Source organism: Protopterus annectens, chromosome 9.part0 (genome assembly GCF_019279795.1).
Source record: "Protopterus annectens isolate FY-2018-M chromosome 9.part0, PAN1.0, whole genome shotgun sequence".
Taxonomy (NCBI): domain Eukaryota; kingdom Metazoa; phylum Chordata; order Ceratodontiformes; family Protopteridae; genus Protopterus; species Protopterus annectens.
In genome coordinates this window covers 1,312,283,515-1,312,301,566 of record NC_056743.1, presented here as the reverse complement: position 1 = coordinate 1,312,301,566, position 18,052 = coordinate 1,312,283,515, and the positions used below count along the sequence as shown (strand labels likewise).

General features: G+C 39.5%; 1 protein-coding gene across 3 annotated transcripts in view; it reads left to right on the top strand.

Annotated features, from left to right (window-relative positions):
- LOC122812034 (prosaposin-like) overlaps positions 1–18,052 on the top strand; it is a 225,816-nt gene that overhangs the window by 174,991 nt on the left and 32,773 nt on the right. The window contains exon 8 of one of the 3 annotated variants that reach the window (XM_044084277.1): positions 9,699–10,063. The exons of the other annotated variants lie outside the window; for them this stretch is intronic. The gene's annotated coding sequence lies outside the window, so the exon portion shown is untranslated. Of the gene's footprint in view, positions 1–9,698; positions 10,064–18,052 lie in introns of those variants that run through there. 3 annotated transcript variants of the gene reach the window in all.

Below are 18,052 nucleotides of genomic sequence, written 5' to 3'. Positions count from 1 at the left end.
GAGGAGGCAAGGGAGGGGCAGATGGAGGGATTAAAGATGAGTTTATGGGCATGAGTAAGTTGAATGCAGGTAAGATGGTTGGGAAGTTCGAGCCAATTTAGTTTGTGTAGGGCATTGCAGTGGTGGAAGAAGGATTTATAGCTGGTAGCAAACTTAGAAATTTTGTTATAACAGGAGAATAGCTTTGTTTTTAGAGAAGATTGAAGGTTGGTAAGAAGTGGGGCACCATATAGGAGAGAAAGAATGATGAAGGTGTTAGTACAAGTTTAGTACTGGGAGTGATATAGCAGTTATGATGGTAGAGTATGCCTAGTTTCTGGTGTTTTTTTTTTATATTGGTTAGGAGGTGGGTATCAAATTTTAACTGTTCATCAATAAGGACTCCAAGAAGCTTTATAGGGGAGGCTACCTCGAGAGAGGTATTGTTTTGACTAGTAATGGAGAATGAGTTTTGTCTATAGTGGTACTTTGCAAATTTCTTACAAACATAAGTAAACCTCTTAAGGCATCAACATCAACATTTGATGGAATGAACTTCAATCCTTTACTTAATAAAGAAATGTCAAATTCAGATAAATCGGAACTAGAAAGATTCACTACCAGTCCCTTAATCACCTCTTTTGGGACTTGGATTTGCTCTGTGTTTGCGGGCCTTTGCTCTGCCAATGTGGTGTCCCATTTGCTCTCTGTTCTACTCTTGCTCTTGAATGATCACATGATGAGCCCTGTTCTTCATTTCTATCACTTCCAGAAGCTTTAACTGGAGGAGTATAGGATGTCTCTGAAACTACTCTATTGGTTGGGTTCTACCATTAGTATCCAAAGCACAGGTGGTTGCAGATGATTCACTAACATTATTATTAGACTGTGATGTATTATTACTATTTTCAGAGGAATCTGAAGAATCTGTGGAAATAATTGTATTATTTTTGTATTTCTCAGTTGCAATACATACTGGCTCATATGTAGAAAACAGTCCAAATGTGTTCCCTCAGGTATGGCATCTGCAAGGTCACAAAATACCTTTAGCACATCCAAAAACATTGACCAACAGACTGTGGCAGCAAATATTACTGTATTTAAATCAAACACATAACAATAGTATATAAAAGAATAAACAGACTGGTTTTGGCTAGTTACTTACATAGCCTTCATCAGTATAATGATACACAAACAGCTCTTCCTTTATATACTCTCTATATAGCCTGTGTGTAACCAATTAGAGGTGTTCATTTAACCTGGGTGCAAATAGCCCTCCCAATTTGATTATCCATTTTTCCTCTTTTGTAGTAAGAAGTTTGTGCCAACGTGATTTATTAAATTTAATTCCTAAAATCCGATCAATTATAATAAAATGAAATACTGCAGTTCTATGAGACTCTGAGTGTTTATACAGTGCATTTGTGTTTCTCTGGTTCCCATAATCTGAATATAGAAGAAATAGATATCTGGAAAAGATATTTAGATGATTGCTGGATGGTATGGAGATTGACTGAGGAACATTTGAAAGAATTGTTGATTATTTGAACAAAAACAAATGGGGGATAGAATTTACGGTAAACCAGGATAAAGAACGGATTATCTTCCTGGATGTTATGGCTATCAAAGCTCCTGACAACACTTTGATAACAGACGTTTACCACAAATTCCTTGAATATAACTCCCTTGTCCATGCCTCCAGCTATCACCCCCCCACATATATGCAAAAATATTTCTAAATCTCAATATATGCAGGTGAAACGTATATGCTTGGTGAATGACTCTTATAAGCATTTCAGGGATGACCTGACTAATAGATTCAAGGAAAGGGGCTATAAAGTAGGTCATATTCTACAAGCCAAAAATACAGTAGATAATATTGAAAGAGATAACCTCTTACAATATAACAGTAAGGCTAATACAATAGAGGGTACTTTTAGGTTTGTTACAACCTTTGGTAGGAACACTGGAACACTAATGGACACTGTGCAGCATAACTGGAACAACTTAATGGCTAATAATAAGCTTTGTGGCATGATAGGGGACAGATGCCAATTTTCCTTTAGAAATGGTAAAAATCTAGCATCTTATTTCAATCATTATAAGCATGGGCCGCATAGACTAAAGGAGAGTTTACAAAGTAACATAGAGGGACAGGTTGCTATAGGCTGTTTTCCATGTGGTCACTGCACACAATGCCATAGAATAATAAAAACTAAAAGCTTTAGCAGCAAAAAACCTAGTCAAGTATATGATATCCCTTTCTTTTCTAAGTGTAATTCAGACTGGGTTATTTACCTTGCAATCTGCAAATGCTCTGCATTTTATATTGGTCAGACATCAAGACCAGTAAAACATAGGATATCAGAACACTTTATTGATATCAAAAAACATCGAAGCACCAGTGCACTGTATAAACACACAGAGTCTCATAGAACTGCGCTATTTCATTTTATTATAATTGATCGGATTTTAAGAATTAAATTTAATAAAGCAGGTTGGCCCGAACTTCTTAATACAAAAGAGAAAAAAATGATAATCAAATTGGGAGGGCTATTTGCATCCAGGTTAAATAAGCACCTCTAACTGATTACACACAGGCTATATAGAAAGTATATAAAGGGAGAGCTGTTTGTGTATCATTACACTGATGAAGGCTATGTAAGTAACTAGCAGAATCTGGTCTGTTTATTCTTTTATATACTATTGTTATGCATTTGATTTAAATACAATAATATTTTCTGCCACAGTCTGCTGGTCTATGTTTTTGGATGTCATATGTAGAAAAAACATCCAACCTATCTAATGATCTTTGCAAAGTATTATCAGTTCTATTAAATTGAATTGTTCCATTGCTCACACTACACGTATTATGCTGTTCTTTGGGCCACAAAAATATGTTACCATGGCTAAAGTTATGCAAGTCTCTATTTAGTTTACATTTTTTAGAAGATATCAGTTTTTATTTAAATTTTCTAGGTCTTTCCAACATGTCATTATAGCATTGAACATGATCTGAAAAACATGGTTCTCCAGTGACATGTTTTTCAAGCAATGCCATTTCAGTTTGTAAGTCAGCTTCTGTCTTTTCAAAAAAGATTTATTAGTCATATAATTAGCGCTTAATATTAAATTGAGCTCTTGCCATTTTTTCAACAGTTCAGTGTATGTATTGCCACATGAGGGCATTTTTAGAATTCTTAGCCCTCGTGGAATGATGCCCAGATTTAAGTAGGCAGAAAAACCTAATAGGTTCATAGGCTCATAGGTGTGTACTAGGCTAATGGCCCTGGAGCCTTTACAAGCCTAGCCCATAGGATTACCCTGGCATCGTGCTACCCGTCCTTAGTTACCAGTGCCTCTGTTGATTAGAGCCACTAGAGTGATCCCCGGGATGAATTTTCTATTTCCCATCCACACATCAAGATTTCTCATGAAGAGGACCAGTGAAGTGATCTGTTTGACATGTATGGGAAGTATTTTCCATAGCATGGACAGTCTCTGGGTTATGAACCTGTCCCTCCAGCATGTTCTGTTGATTGTGGTAATGAGGTTGAGGTCTCTGGAGTGTGTGGTGTGGACGGACTGGGATTTGTTTAGATGTAGCATTTCTAACAGAGCTGGGTCAGACATGGCTTTGTAAGTCAAGCAGAGATCACTTCTAAGTAGGTGATATGAGACAGAGAATAGTTGGAGTTTTTTGAGTCTGTATATAGGTCAAATGTTTAAGGCCTAAAATCCTCTTTGTGAGGTACTTTTGCAGACTGTCAAGTTGTTGCAGGTATCTAGTGAGGTACATGCCATATGGGGCATTGTACTCGATGATTGGCCTAATGAGGGCAGAGTCGAGGGAGACAATGACCTCTTTCTTCCTGGATGCAAAACCCTTAGTAATGAGATGTGCCACATAGAAAGACTTTCTGACCACAGTGGCAACGTGGTGGTCAAAAGAGAGGTTGCTGTCAACCTGTGTTCCCAGATCTCTTATAACACCTTCTGTGTTCAGTGGACTACCATCAATGTTTTAATTCATGAGAACTGGGTTTTTCTCAAAGGGGATGATGACACATTTTTTGGCATTGAGCATAAGGCCATGGTTCTGACACCAGTCACTGGTCTCAGTGAGACCTTTCTGTAGAATGTCAACATCACTTGGGGAGTTAATAATAGCTCCCAACTTGCAATCATCTGTGAACTTTGTCAGCCAGAGTCCTTTTGTGTTGGCCTGGACTTCTGAGAAGTAGATACCAAACAGGAGAGGACCCAGGACCGATCCCAGTGGGACTCCACTCGTGACTGGTCAGCAGTCTGACTTGGAGTCAGGTACTTTCACACTGTGGGTTCTATCTGCGAGCCAGTTTCCAACCCACCTAGTGATATAGGGGTTAATGCCTAGCTTAGTGAGTTTTTCTATGATTCCTGAGTGGGGAATGGTATCAAAGGCCTTGGCCAGATCAAGGTAGGCTGTATGAACCACCTTGCCTTCATCCACAGCTCTGGTGACTGACTCAAAGAAGTTGACCAAGTTGAGCAGGCGTGATCTATCCTTCACAAAACCAAATTGTGTGGGATCCAGAGTTTGGAGATTCCCTATATCCTTGTTTATTAGGTCCCTGATGATGCATTCCATAGCTTTGCATATCAGACTAGTCAGGCTAATGGGGCAATAGTTCCCAGGATCTGTAGTCGCTCCTCTTTAGTGGAGAGGGATGACTGTAGCAGTGCACCATTCGGTAGGGACAAAGCCTGAAGTGAGGCTGTGATTGAAAAGGGCACACAGGTGTGGTGCCAGTTCATTCTGTAGTTTATGTAGAACACAGCCAGGGATATTGTCAGATCCCATAGAAGTTGTATTCTTGGCCTTGGACAGTGTTGTTATAACCTGTGCAGCAGTAATACTGGGTGCCTGGCAATCTACTGGTATTATGATTGGTCCTTTGGGGGGGTAAAGTTGGCACTGAATCTGTCAGCCAGTATATTGGCAATATCAGTTGGCTCAGTATAGGAGGTACCATTGTGCAGTAGTTCAGAGCAAATCTGGGTATTGCCGTGGAGATTCTTTACATAACTATAGAAGGCCTTGTGGTTGTCTTTACTATCTGCTGCAATTCTGTTTTCATAGCTAGCTTTAGAGGATTTGATGAGGGATCTCAACTTTTTGTTGAGGCTGATAAGGGAATTTTTCCAGTGTTGGGACTTCACCTTACACCGCATCAGTTTTCTATTTCTATTGTAGAGTTTGTTCATGGGGCCACAAGATTGGCTTCCTTTTCTTGAAGGAGAGCGTCTTTGTTCTATTGGGTATGACGAGATCCATGCATTTGTGTACGTGTTCATACAGTGCATTGGTGTATGACTCGCCAGTCATACAACTATTCTCCATTTGCATGGGTGCTATGAAGTTAGCCACCTCTGTTTTTAGGAGCCCAAAGTTAGCTTTGGATAAGTTTTTCATGGTGGTTACCTTTGCGGGGGGTGGGGTGGAAGGGATGTGGATTTTCAAGGTGATTAGTTTGTGGTCGGATCTAACCAGGGAGGAGTTAACTATTGGTGTAGAGCAACAGTTGCCCATGTTAGTAATGACCAGGTCAAGGATGTTGCTACCTCTAGTGGGGGTAATAACGAGCTGGTCCAGGGTATTGGAGTTAATGAATTCCAGGAAACGTTGGGCAAGTGTATTGATACATGAGAAGTTTTCCCAGTTAATGGAGGGGTAGTTGAAGTTGACTAGTATGAAAGTGTTAGGCTGGACCCTAATATTCTCCAGGGTGCTTAGGAATGTGGAGTGTGAGTCTTGGGACATGGTTGGGGACCTATAACAGGCTATACCCTGAATCGCTATCTTACCCAATGTTAGCTGCACCTGAAGTAACTCTGATGCATTATGTCGGGCGACCAGTCTGGAGGTGTGTGCATCCTTTATGAATATGGAAACACCACTGCCATTGGAGCTTCTTGAATGATTGCATTTTTCTTTCAAGATTACAAATTTGCTCATTAAAATTACAATCATACGGTTGTTGATTTGCTGTATTCATTTAGGAAAACGCATTAAATTGATTCAGTACTGGATTATCTCATATTGCCATACATTGATACAAAGAATATTCCTTATTAGTTCAATTCAAGTTCATTTTTTGAAATGTGTAAAAGAGTTACTGGTTTTAACATTGCTATACACACTGATAAAGGGACTTTTCCCAAAAGCCTTGTGGATTCTTAATAAAACCTGCTTTCCACTGACTCTGCTTGTCTGTCATTTGGAACTGCTTTGTTTATTACTTGGATGTAGAGTCCTCTCTAGGCACAAAACTGTCAGTGGAAAATAAGGAACTACAAACGTAAAGAAACACCGACAGTACCACAGCTAGGAGATTTATTTAAGTAGAACAGTACAAACAGTACACAGGTTAGTGCTTTCAGGGATCAACCCCTTCATCAGACAACTGTTGAAATTCCACACTTCCTTAAATACTTGAAACAGTCACATGATGATGCAGGCAATTACCCTAATCACTGTTAATTAAAGAGAAACACAGTTGCCAATGCAGAATAAAAAATATAAAACTAAATAATGCAATAAGAATATCATATATCACACATTCCTTATCCAAGGTAATAATTCTGTTAAAACGTGCATAGAAAAATATATAAACTATATATATAAAAAATATATATATATAAAATACATCTGACTTGATACCAATGAGTACGTGTGCTAATGCATGCGCCTTGCTAAGAGTATATAGGCATAATATAAATAGTGAAAAATATATAAATGAATGCTAAAATATACTTACCAGCATATAGACATGCATAAGTATAAAATTATGAAATTGTTAAAAAAAAAAAATTATATATATATATAATATCCCCTGAAAGCACTAACCTGTGTACTGTTTGTACTGTTCTACTTAAATAAATCTACTAGCTGTGGTACTGTCGGTGTTTCTTTATGTTTGTTTATTACTTGGATTGTTGTTGCATTCCAGTGGTTTACCTCTGTGCTGGTTCTGTTTTTTTTTTTTTCCAGAGACTTTGCCCCAGATTCTCTGCTCTGGAGCTGGAGGGGAAAGCCTTCACCAATAGTCTCCATGAAGCAGAATTAACTGTGCTAAGCTATGTCTGACTAACCTATCTCTACTAAACAAATAATATGCTCATAAGTTGTTATTAGGTTACAGTCTGGTATAACATTGAGGAGGCTAGACTACATTCCCAGTTGACCCCAAGCATTGTCTGCTTAACTGACTTGCTCAAGGTCACGGAGTAGGAAAATGAGGACTGAGGGAATTAAGCTCTGTAAATGTAACCACAGCTCTAAGCCTTAATGGTCTTCGCCAACTGCCCGAAATCATACAGGTTCCACAGATGGCACACATCTGATAACAATAATAGCAAGTCCTTCAATCTAAAGGGCATTTGTGCACAATTTTTGTGTTTCTAGTATAATATAATAAATGCCTTTATTTTAAACTGTCATAATACCGTATCACAAATGTTGGCGCATTTAATTCATTATCAGCACCTTAAGCCAGAAAAGAAAAATAATAGTATAATAATAGCTGTCATTGTTTTAATTAACTGAAAACAGAAATTATGTTTGGTTATTATTATTATTATTATTATTTTGGTGGGTAATCTTATCAAAAATGAATTCCTTCTCCACCGTGATCCAGACTATTATCAAAAGTATGGAGAAAAATATCCAAAAGTAACAAACTTAATGAAAACCAAAGATTCCTACTTTGGCACTACATCAAGACTAAGATTTCATTATTGTTATGGATGCAGATTAGATAATCCAACTGCATTTCAGGAGATATGGGAATGCTCACATACGTTTTGCTTATGGAGAATGGATACTCTCAATTTTTGATATTTCCATACTGCTTACAAAGGTAGTTTTTTGGGTAGGCTTTATATTCATGCTCAGCAATCATGTACACCAATGGAGTCGTGCATACATATGTATGCATATATACTTATAAGTAAGTATTAGGCTAGCTGCTATTGTGAGCCATTTCAAGCCTAGTCAGTTTCCCTTTCAAAGGTGAGAATCAAACCCTGTACTTCGAGTCTAAGAGGTAAACACCTTAGCCATTATGCCAACCCCCCCCCCCCCACAAATTTTTGGTCTTTACATCTATTTGCCATAGTATGAGCATATATACATATATATATATATATATATATATATATATATATATATATATATATGGAGAGAGAGAGAGAGAGAGAGGAGATATGTATCTACTTCAAAAGATAGAAGTACCAGAATAGCGAAGATGGATTTATTGTGATGACATCGGCGAAACTTTAAAACATTGAATACACGGAACTCTGATAGCTATCCACAGGATAAGAACCACTTGGTCACTGGAACAAAAAAACAAACAAAGAAGCAAGTAAAACACTCCAAAGTGGGGGCCAGATCCCCCACACCCCCCTAACTAAATATACCAACTCCAAAACTGCACTAAAGTAGGGAAAGGGCAAAGTTCACCATGGTGGCCAAGTGGTTCTTTTCCTGGCCTTAGTTTTCACTGTTACGGATGTTTGATGATGTGAAGATTCATCAATGTTTTCTCAATGTATCCATCTTTGATATTCCGTTACTTTGATTTTTTGAAGTAGACCTATATATAAATATATATATATATATATATATATATATATATATATATATATATATATATATATTCTTTTCCCTGAAAACAAAAAAAATGCGTATCTGTCTTATTCGTAAAGGATTCCTCTTGTCAAAAATATCAGATAGGGAAAAGAAGGAAGTTCTGAAAACAAATGCCCATCCTTCAGATATTGTGTCTGTTATGTTTGAAAGTCTTTCATAATAGGTCTGACTCACATAGAAGCAGCTGGTACACCTAGATATGGACAGGCACTCTATTAACATATAGAGGCCTTTATTATTTTGAAGAAAGTGTTAAGTTGCAGGCATTAAATGTTAAGATCTAGCTATAACGGAATTATTTCATGTCTATATGAAATGTATTATTATGAAAGCTTATATGCACTGTAATTCATTTATAGTTGTAAGTTGTAGAAAGTCAACATTTCACATAGTTTTTAGTAAACCCAGTGGGGTATCCCTTTAAATTATAGCATGAATTTATGTTTTGCTTCTTATATCTGTATCATGTATTGTGAATATTTGTGAATATTATTTGTTTCTTGAGATGGTTGTTTGTTGAGTTAATTGTTGAGTTAATTATTTTTTTTAATGAATAAGTGCAGGAAAAATGAAGAGCATGGCAAAGTATGAGAAAAAGGAAAAAAGTAATCTGGATGGTTTGGGTAGACCAGGATAGGGGGGGGGGGCAGGTAATCTGCATATGGAGAGGGGAGGGGCTGTGGAAGAGGTGCTATGAAGCCTTTTTGCATAGGGTGCCAGTTGGCTTAAGGCATGCCCTGAGTGCAGTATTCCAGTGCCTTTGAGTGGCTACTTTATGTATCACCGGGGGGTACACTTCACAGCTGTATAAAAATAAAGCGATTCAGAAAGCCTCCCCCACGAGCCAGCGTAATGAGACATTCCTGTAACAATGCTACTTTCTGGGCAGGTCTTATTTCAAAAAATATACATGATACTTAGAGTAAGCTTTTAAAACTCTTAGTCCTTATGTAACTCTATAGTAGGTGAGAACAGTGGTGTGAATAACATGCATTGAAATAATGTCCTCATGTTTCTATTTCAGGCTGTACAGCTCATTCAAAATTATAACTTCCAATGCGGTTCCTGCTAAAATCATTATTAGCTTCTGTCCGAGCTAAACTAACATGCACTTTACTAAAGATATGGAAGAAAACAATGGCAGAGAAGAGGAGAAGCCTACACAAAGCAATTAGCATGAAAATCTATGGACAGATTTATAGCTGTCCAAAACGCATCTAAAATGGTTTTACAGTTATTTTGTGGGATTGAGACAAATGTGACAATAGGTAGTATGTTTATATAAAAATGTATGTACTGTGTATTGGACTCTACCTCATTAATGGTTTTCAGTTTGTTAAAATCTGCTGCTTATTTGCCTGCTTGACTTATTAAAGTTTTACTGCTTTATGTTGATGCCTCTTAGATCTTCATTTATGACCTTCATTTATAACCTCGACCTCCTGTTTGCTCTTTGCAAATGCAAATGTTGATGACAAGCAGCTGGATTTAGAGAGATCCAAAATGCAGAGAAAGTCCAAAGTATGGAATAAATATGCATCACAGACAGAATGGGATGAAATTCAAAGACAGAAGTGCAAAGTTTTGATGCTGCTCTGTATACCACAGTATGAGGGAGAGCTGTGCCCCATATGACTTTTAACACTCGTTTTGTCACTAGTACTACAATCACACACTGAGAATTGCACCTGTAGACACTAGGGAATACTCCAATGACAGCAGGCATGTGACAACTTCATGGCAGCACACATAGATGGAAACAGGAACAATTGTGTGTACGTGTGTGTGTGTGTGTGTGTGTGTGTGTGTGTGTGTGTGTGTGTGTGTGTGTGTAACTGAACTATGATGTTACAAGAAAGTTGAAATGACTTAAAACATTTGCTCAATGACTTCTACCTGAAGAAATCAAACTTGGCACTGTAGCATAAAGATCCCTGCATAGTTCAAGTAGTTATCACATTCTAGTGGATGTTGTAAAACATGAGGTCAAAGTGTAAGTGCGGTATACGTCCTAGGAATGTGGTACTATCTACTTTTGCACATCACATACTGTTTTATCATGTTCTGTACTTACTTTATGTATATTAAAATATACATAAAATGCTTTGGGAACGATATCCCTTAAATATTTTATATTAAATAATAGCCTGAACACCAAAGACTTGTATGCTTTTGAAGTAGAAACATTTTATATCGGATTTTCTGATATTATTTAATTTTTTCATGATGCTATATAGAGAAAATTGTATATGGAAAACCAATTAATCCTTTCATCCAGTTATGTATAAATCTTTTCATCCATCCATTATTCTATCTGTTCTTCTAAATCACTTAACCTAATAAGGGTCATAGACGAACAGAGCAGACTAGACATCCCTACCCCTGCCACTAGTAAGAATTCCCTGCTCATCCTGCAGGCTTATCAAACCTTGCTCAGAAAGCTGAGAGATACAATCTCTCCACTTGAAAAGGAGTTCATTGCCAATCTGGACTATCCTGACAAACAAATACAAATACACATAAATGATATTTGCCACAAATCAAGTGACAGTGGCATAAGGGGATTTTTCAGTTTCCTCACCGTTGTGTAATCTCTGATTATATTTGTAGGGTGTGAGGTGCAGAGGGGCCTCTACCCATGAAAAAACTATTTTTTTATGTCATATACTTCTTTTTTTTTTTATATGAATGCTCCGTTTGCAGCTGATATAGTGAATTTCAAGTGTTAATTTATGTTGATGATTATTATATAGCCACTATACTTAAACTACTCTAACCTGGGATCTGCACTCCTCTCTCACCTATAGGCAGCAATTCACTCTTTTTGGGGACAGAACCATGACTTTTGATTTGAATGTGATGCTTTTTGCCCCAACACTTTACTCCCAGCTGTGTCCCATTCTAGTGCATACTGAAGATCACAGTCACTATACACCAACTGGAAAAAAATCATCCAAAATCAACAAAGATACATCTCAACATCTCATGCTTTCACATCCACAAAATGGATCCTGTCCATACTTTGGCTATGCCATCCAAATAACAGAAGGGGAGGCAAACTTTAACCTGGGTGGAATTATATGCCCAACTAGAATGCATTCAGAACATAACTGAGAACGTGGATACATCTTTGCTTTGTAAATACAGGGTACCCAATGACATGCAGCACTGACTCTGTAACCCTGTACTGTTGTAGCACCTTCCACAACACATTTTGGGGTACACAGACATATGTCTTCTCTAAGTCCAAGAAACACTTGCAGAACACATTGACAGAATCTGATTACCTCTTGGACATTCTGGCAACAACAAGAGTGGATCCGTTGTATCACAGCTAAGATAGAATCTGAATTATTCCTCTTGAGTTAGAAGCTCAGCTATCAAATGGAGTTTATTTTCTCAAAGAGGCTGAGTCCATAATGCACTTGTGGCTAAAATTCAGGATTTTGTCCATCTTTTTGCAGGACGGACCACCACCTAATTTGCCAATCCAGAGCTACTGTCCTCATTTCCTGTCCATTTCTGAAAAGTTTTTAGGTTCATTGATTTGTAGATTACTAGGCTAAGAGCTTTAGGCCCCTTACAAGCCAAGCCAGTAAAACTAGATTTTACCCAATATATGGCTCCTAGGGGCAACAGAATGGCATGGATTTGTGCCTGTGCATTGAGTATATTACTCATTGTCCCTGTCCATAAAGGACATAGACACTACCCCGGGTGTGAATTTGTGATTCCCCATCAATTGATCCAAACTTCATTTGAAGAGGGCAAGGGAAGGGTTCTGTTTAATGTGAATAAGACGCCTGTTCTAAAGAGGGGGAAATCTCTGAGACATTTGCCTCTTCAGCATGTTTTGTTTGAGTCATTGATTAAGTTTAGATGCCTAGATTGGTTGACTCTTGTGCTGTTTGACTTGCAGATGTGTAGCAGCTCCATCAGGGCTGGATTTGTGAGTGCCTTGTAGGTCAGGCATAACTCAATAGTCCGTAGAAGACAATGTAAAGGGATAGGGCTTTTAGTCTATCCACACAGTTCATGTTGTTTACACCCTGTATTGTCTTTGTGAGGAACCTCTGAGATCGCTCCAGCTGCTGTAAGTGCCTAGTCAAGATTGAGGACATAACTGAAAAATGCCTTATGGTTATCCTTAGCTTTGGAGGATATTTTTATCTGAAGGTCTGCTTTTAGAGAATGGACTAGTTCCCTGGTTCACTTGATTAGACTAATGAGCGACTTATTGCTCTGCTGTGCACATTCCCTCTTAGTTCTCAACAGGATTTTCTTTCTTTTGTTGTACAACTTACCAATATCTGCAACCTACCGGGGTGGCTTGTTTTTGTAATTTGACCTGGGTTTATTTCAGACTGGTACTGCCATGTCTATGCAGTTGTTTATATGGTCATACAACGCTTTTGTGTATGCCTCTACATAGGGTTCTGTATTTTTTTGGATTTGAGGGAGCTTGGAAATTAGCTATGCTGCCCCTTAATAGGGAGTAATTTACCTTAGAGAAGTTCTTAAAATGTTTGCGGTTAGGTGAGGGGACTATTTTTACCTTTATTTCAAAGGGAGACCTCTTTGTGATCTGATCTTACCAGTGAGGACATAACATTAAAAGGGGGTGCACTACTCTCCCATATTTGTGAGAACCAGATCTCCCATATTTGTTCCCCTAGTGGGAGTGCAGACTAGCTGATCCAGGGCATTTGAATTTACAATGTCGAGAAATATTTAGGCCTGTTTGTTAGTGGTTGGGTAAGCTTCCTAATTAATGGAGGGGTAGTTAAACGTCACCCACGAATATGGTATTAGGATGGATGGTGAATGATTCTATTAACTTCAGGTATGATGTATGGGTTTCCTGGTTCATAGTGGGGGGCTTGTAGGTAGCAAGAATATGGTAATGGATTTTTCCCATGGTTAGTTGGACATGGGGTACCTCAAACATATCATATTGTTTGACCAGCCTTGAGTTGTGCTTATCCTTTATGTTAATAGATACACCTCTACATTTGCTTTTTTATGTTCAGTAGGTGGTCAGAATGTATGAAAGGCATTATAACCATGCACTGATGGGGTGCTTTCCGTTGCTCTAAACCATGTTTCAGTAACTGCACAGATGTTAGCATTCTCCTAAGGAGAGCTTCCAAGAAGTACACTTTCTGTTGAGGCTCCTAACATAGTTTCATAGGTTCATAGGTTGGTACTAGGCTATTGGGCCTAGGGCCTATACAAGCCTAGCCATAACAATTCCCTGGCTATTTCTTCCCACAATATTTACTTCCCTGAACCCCTGTCTAACAGGGTGACTGACGTGATCCCCGGGGGTGAATATTCTATGTCTCAGCCAATCGTCAAGGTTCCTTTTGAAGAGAGCCAAAGAGGTGCTCTGCTTAACATGTATGGGCAGTCTATTCCAGAGTCTGGGGATTCTATGGGTCAGGAACCTATCCCTCCAGCATGTTTTGTTCATTATGATGATAAAGTCTAGATCCCTGGAGCGTGTGACTCTGAGGGATTATGATGTCTTTAAGTGTAGCATGTCCAACAGCTTTGGGTTTGACATGGCCTTGTATGTTAAGCAGAGATTTCTTCTGATTAGACGATATGTGACAGAGTATAGCTGGAGTTTTTTTAGACGGTCAGCATAGGGCATCTGCTTTAGGTCTGTGATTCTTTTAGTGAGGTATTTATGTGGCCTTTCCAGTTGTTGCAGATGTCTTGAGAGGTACATACCAAATGGGGGGTTGTATTCTATAAAGGGTCTAATGAGGGATGAGTACAGTGGAACAATGACCTCCTTTTTTCTGGATGAAAAGCCCTTAGTGATGAGGTGTGCCACACTGAAGGATTTCCTAACTGTTGTGGCAATGTGGTTTCCGAAGGTGAGACCACTGTCCACCTGTGTCCCTAAGTCTCTTATCACACTTTCACTGTTTAGTGTATTGCCATCTATGTGGTAATTCATGGGTACATGTTTTTTTCCCAAAGGGGATAACTATACATTTCTTGGCATTGAGCTTGAGCCCATGGCTCTGGCACCAATCATCTGTTTCTGTAAGGCCCTTTTGTGGAATATCCACATCATTTGGGGATTCAGTAATGGCTCCCAGTTTGCAGTCATCTGTGAACTTTGTTAGCCAGAGTCCCTTAGTGTTGACCTGTACTTAAGAAAAGTAGATGCCAAACAAGAGCGATCGCAGGACTGAACCCTGAGGTACTTAACTTGTCACTTGTCTGGAGCTGGATTTGGAGTCAGCTACTTTTACAGTGTGGGTTCGGTCAGTAAGCCAGTTGGCAACCCAGCGAGTGACATAGGGATTAATGCCCAGTTTAGTAAGTTTATCTTTGATTCCAGAGTGGGGGATGGTGTTGAAGACCTTGGTGATGTCCAGATAGGTTGCGTGGACCACCTTACCCTCGTCCACAGCTCTGGTGACTGATTTGAAGAAGTCAATCAGGTTCAGGAAACAAGATCGGCCCTTCATGAACCCAAACTGGGTGGGGTCCAGTGTTTGAAGGTGGCCAATGTCTTTGTTTATAAGTTCCATGATAATGCATTCCATGGCCTTGCAGATCAGGCTCATCAGACTGATGGGGCAGTAGTTCCCAGGATCCAAGGTGGATCCCTCCTTGTGGAGAGGGATAACTGCAGCTGTGCACCACTCAGTGGGCACAAAGCCTGAGGTGAGGCTATGATTAAACATGACACTTAGGTGAGGTGCCAGTTCATTTTGTAGTTCATGAAGTACACAGCCCAGGATGTCGTCTGGTCCCATGGATGCTGTATTCTTAGCTTTGAAGAGTGTGTTTTTTACCTGTGTGGGTGTTTTTACTGGAATTTGGCAATCTTTCGGAATTGGGAAGGGCCCTTTAGGGGGTGAGAGGAGGTGAACTGGCATTGAATTGATCTGCCAGGATATTGGCAATATCCTTGGGATCAGTATATTTAATGCCATTCTGTTGTAGATCAGAGCAGATATGAGCATTGCCATTTAGATTCTTGACATAGCTATAGAATGCCTTGTGCTTGTCTTTGGAAGCTTTGGCAATTTTATTTTTGTAACTAGCTTTGGAGGATTTTATGAGGGATCTCAGCTTCTTAGTGAGGCTGGTAAGGGAGTTTTTTGCATCCTGGGATTTTCCTCTTTTCTGCAACAGTTTCTTCCTTTTGTTGTAATGTTTGTTTATGGCAGGGGACCACCAGATTGGCTTCCTCTTTTGGAGGAGAGCATCTTGGTTCTATTTGGGATGGCACAATTCATGCACGAGTAGATGTGCTTGTAGAGTGCTTTAGTGTAGGATTCAGCAGTCAAACTTTCAGTTCCCGTCTGCATGGTTGTCATGAAGTTTGTCACTTCTGACTTGAGTAGCATGAAGTTGACTTTGGAGAAGATTTTACAGCGGTTTCCTTACTGGGGGGTGGGGGAGGGATGTGGATGTCAAAGGTGATTAGCTTATGGTCAGACCTGACCAATGATGGGGCGACCATAGGTGTGGAGCATTGATTTCCCATGTTGGTAATGACCAGATCTATGATACTGGAGCCCCTGGTGGGACTATGGATTAGTTGATCCAGGTCATTGGAATTTATGAATTCCAAGAAACATTGGGCAAAGGTGTTGGTACATGAGTAGCTTTCCCAGTTAAAGGCAGGGTAGTTGAAATCACCCACTATTTGGGTGTTTGGTTGTATCTTAATATTTTCCAGTATGTTTAGAAAGGTGTAGTGAGAATCTTGGGGAATCTGTAGAAAGCTACAATTTGGATTACAGTCTTACCTAGTGTTAGTTGCACCTGAAGAATTTCAGACGCATTGTGTTGGGCAACTAGCCTGGTGGTGTGTATATCCTTGGTGAATATGGACACTCCTCCACCTTTAGTGTTTCGGTCCTGGTTTGGTGGCCGAAAAGTGTGGTAAGAGTTGTAGCCTGGTATTGCAGGGGTGCTCTCTGCAGCCTTGAACCAGGTCTCAGTTACTGTACAGATATTGATGTTCTCCATTTTAAGGAGTGCCTCGAGAGAGTGCATTTTGAGATTTAGACTTCTAGCATTGAGTAGCATTACCTTCAGATTTTGCATGCCTGTACGTGTTATGGTGGTGATTTTGTAATTTGAACTTTACCTAAAAAAGGCACTATAGGAGTGGCAAGAGCCTCAGCCAGTAACCTGAATCCCAGGGGTGACAGATCCAGACCATCTATGGCAAAGCATCGTGGTCTGTCGATCATGTCGTCCCAGGCAGACAGATACTGGATCCCCTTTGAATGACACCAGAAGCTTAGCCAATTGTTGAAGTCAATCATTTTGTCCTTATACTATGGTATCATTCTGGGCGAAGACAAGATGCTACTCAAGGCTAGAGTCATACCTGCTTGGGCCACATGATCTAAGAGCTCTTCCATGTCTCTTTTCATGTAGTCCAGGGAGGTATGTCTGAAGTCATTCACTCCAACATGGACAATGACAGAGTCATATTTGTACTTGTTGTGGAGTGACTTGAGTGCATGCATTATGTGGCGGATCCTGGCACCTGACAGGCATCTGGCTGTCATTTTCTCTTTGTTCAGCCTGGTGAGTGGGACATCAGTGTGCCTGACTATAGAGTCACCTATAGCTAAAGTGTTGAGTATGTTGTCTTGCCTTAGGAGCTGTTGTTGGCTGGCACACTGGTGTTGTGAGCTATTTGACACTTTGGTTGTGATTGGTGTTTGTTTGCATTTCAGCTTTGGAGGTCCTTATTACTTGGGCAGGTTACTGTTAAGGGCCTCCACATATGAGGGTTTAGTGTTGCTATGTGAGGGTGTTGGTGGTGTGGGTTTAGAAGGGCTATGTGTTGCTTGAGATGTAGTGTGGGTGTTAACCTTCTCCTCTTGACTGTCTAGCACAATCTTGGGTGGAGAGACCTTTGCTTCCAGTTTGGCTATGTAAGTGCATCTCAAACAGGTTGTAGTGTTGGCTGGCAGGAGAAAAGGGTTGTCTGTGTACATGAGGCAATTGCTGCATTACCCCAGTATGCCCAGATTCACCAGGTGGACAGGAGAAATCACCAGAAGCTGACCCTTGGACATGCCTGGTTTAGTGCTTTTTTTTGTAAAGTACAAGAGCTGTTTTTCCTTACCTTAGCAAGGTACTTTGCAATTTTAGGCTGTTTAGTACCTATGATTCATTTCTCCTTATTAACAAGGAGAGTTGAGTGCTTGTAACAGTTTAAGGCTTCCTAGTGCTTTCCAGCAGGTTTTAGAGCAAGTGCTAGTCACAGAGATGCTTAAAGGTAAGATGAAAAAAAATGGTTTATCATAAACACTGCAGTGTGCACTAGAGGAGTTAGATGTGAAAGTAGGTAACTTAAGATTTACCTGTCTAAAAAGTTAAGTT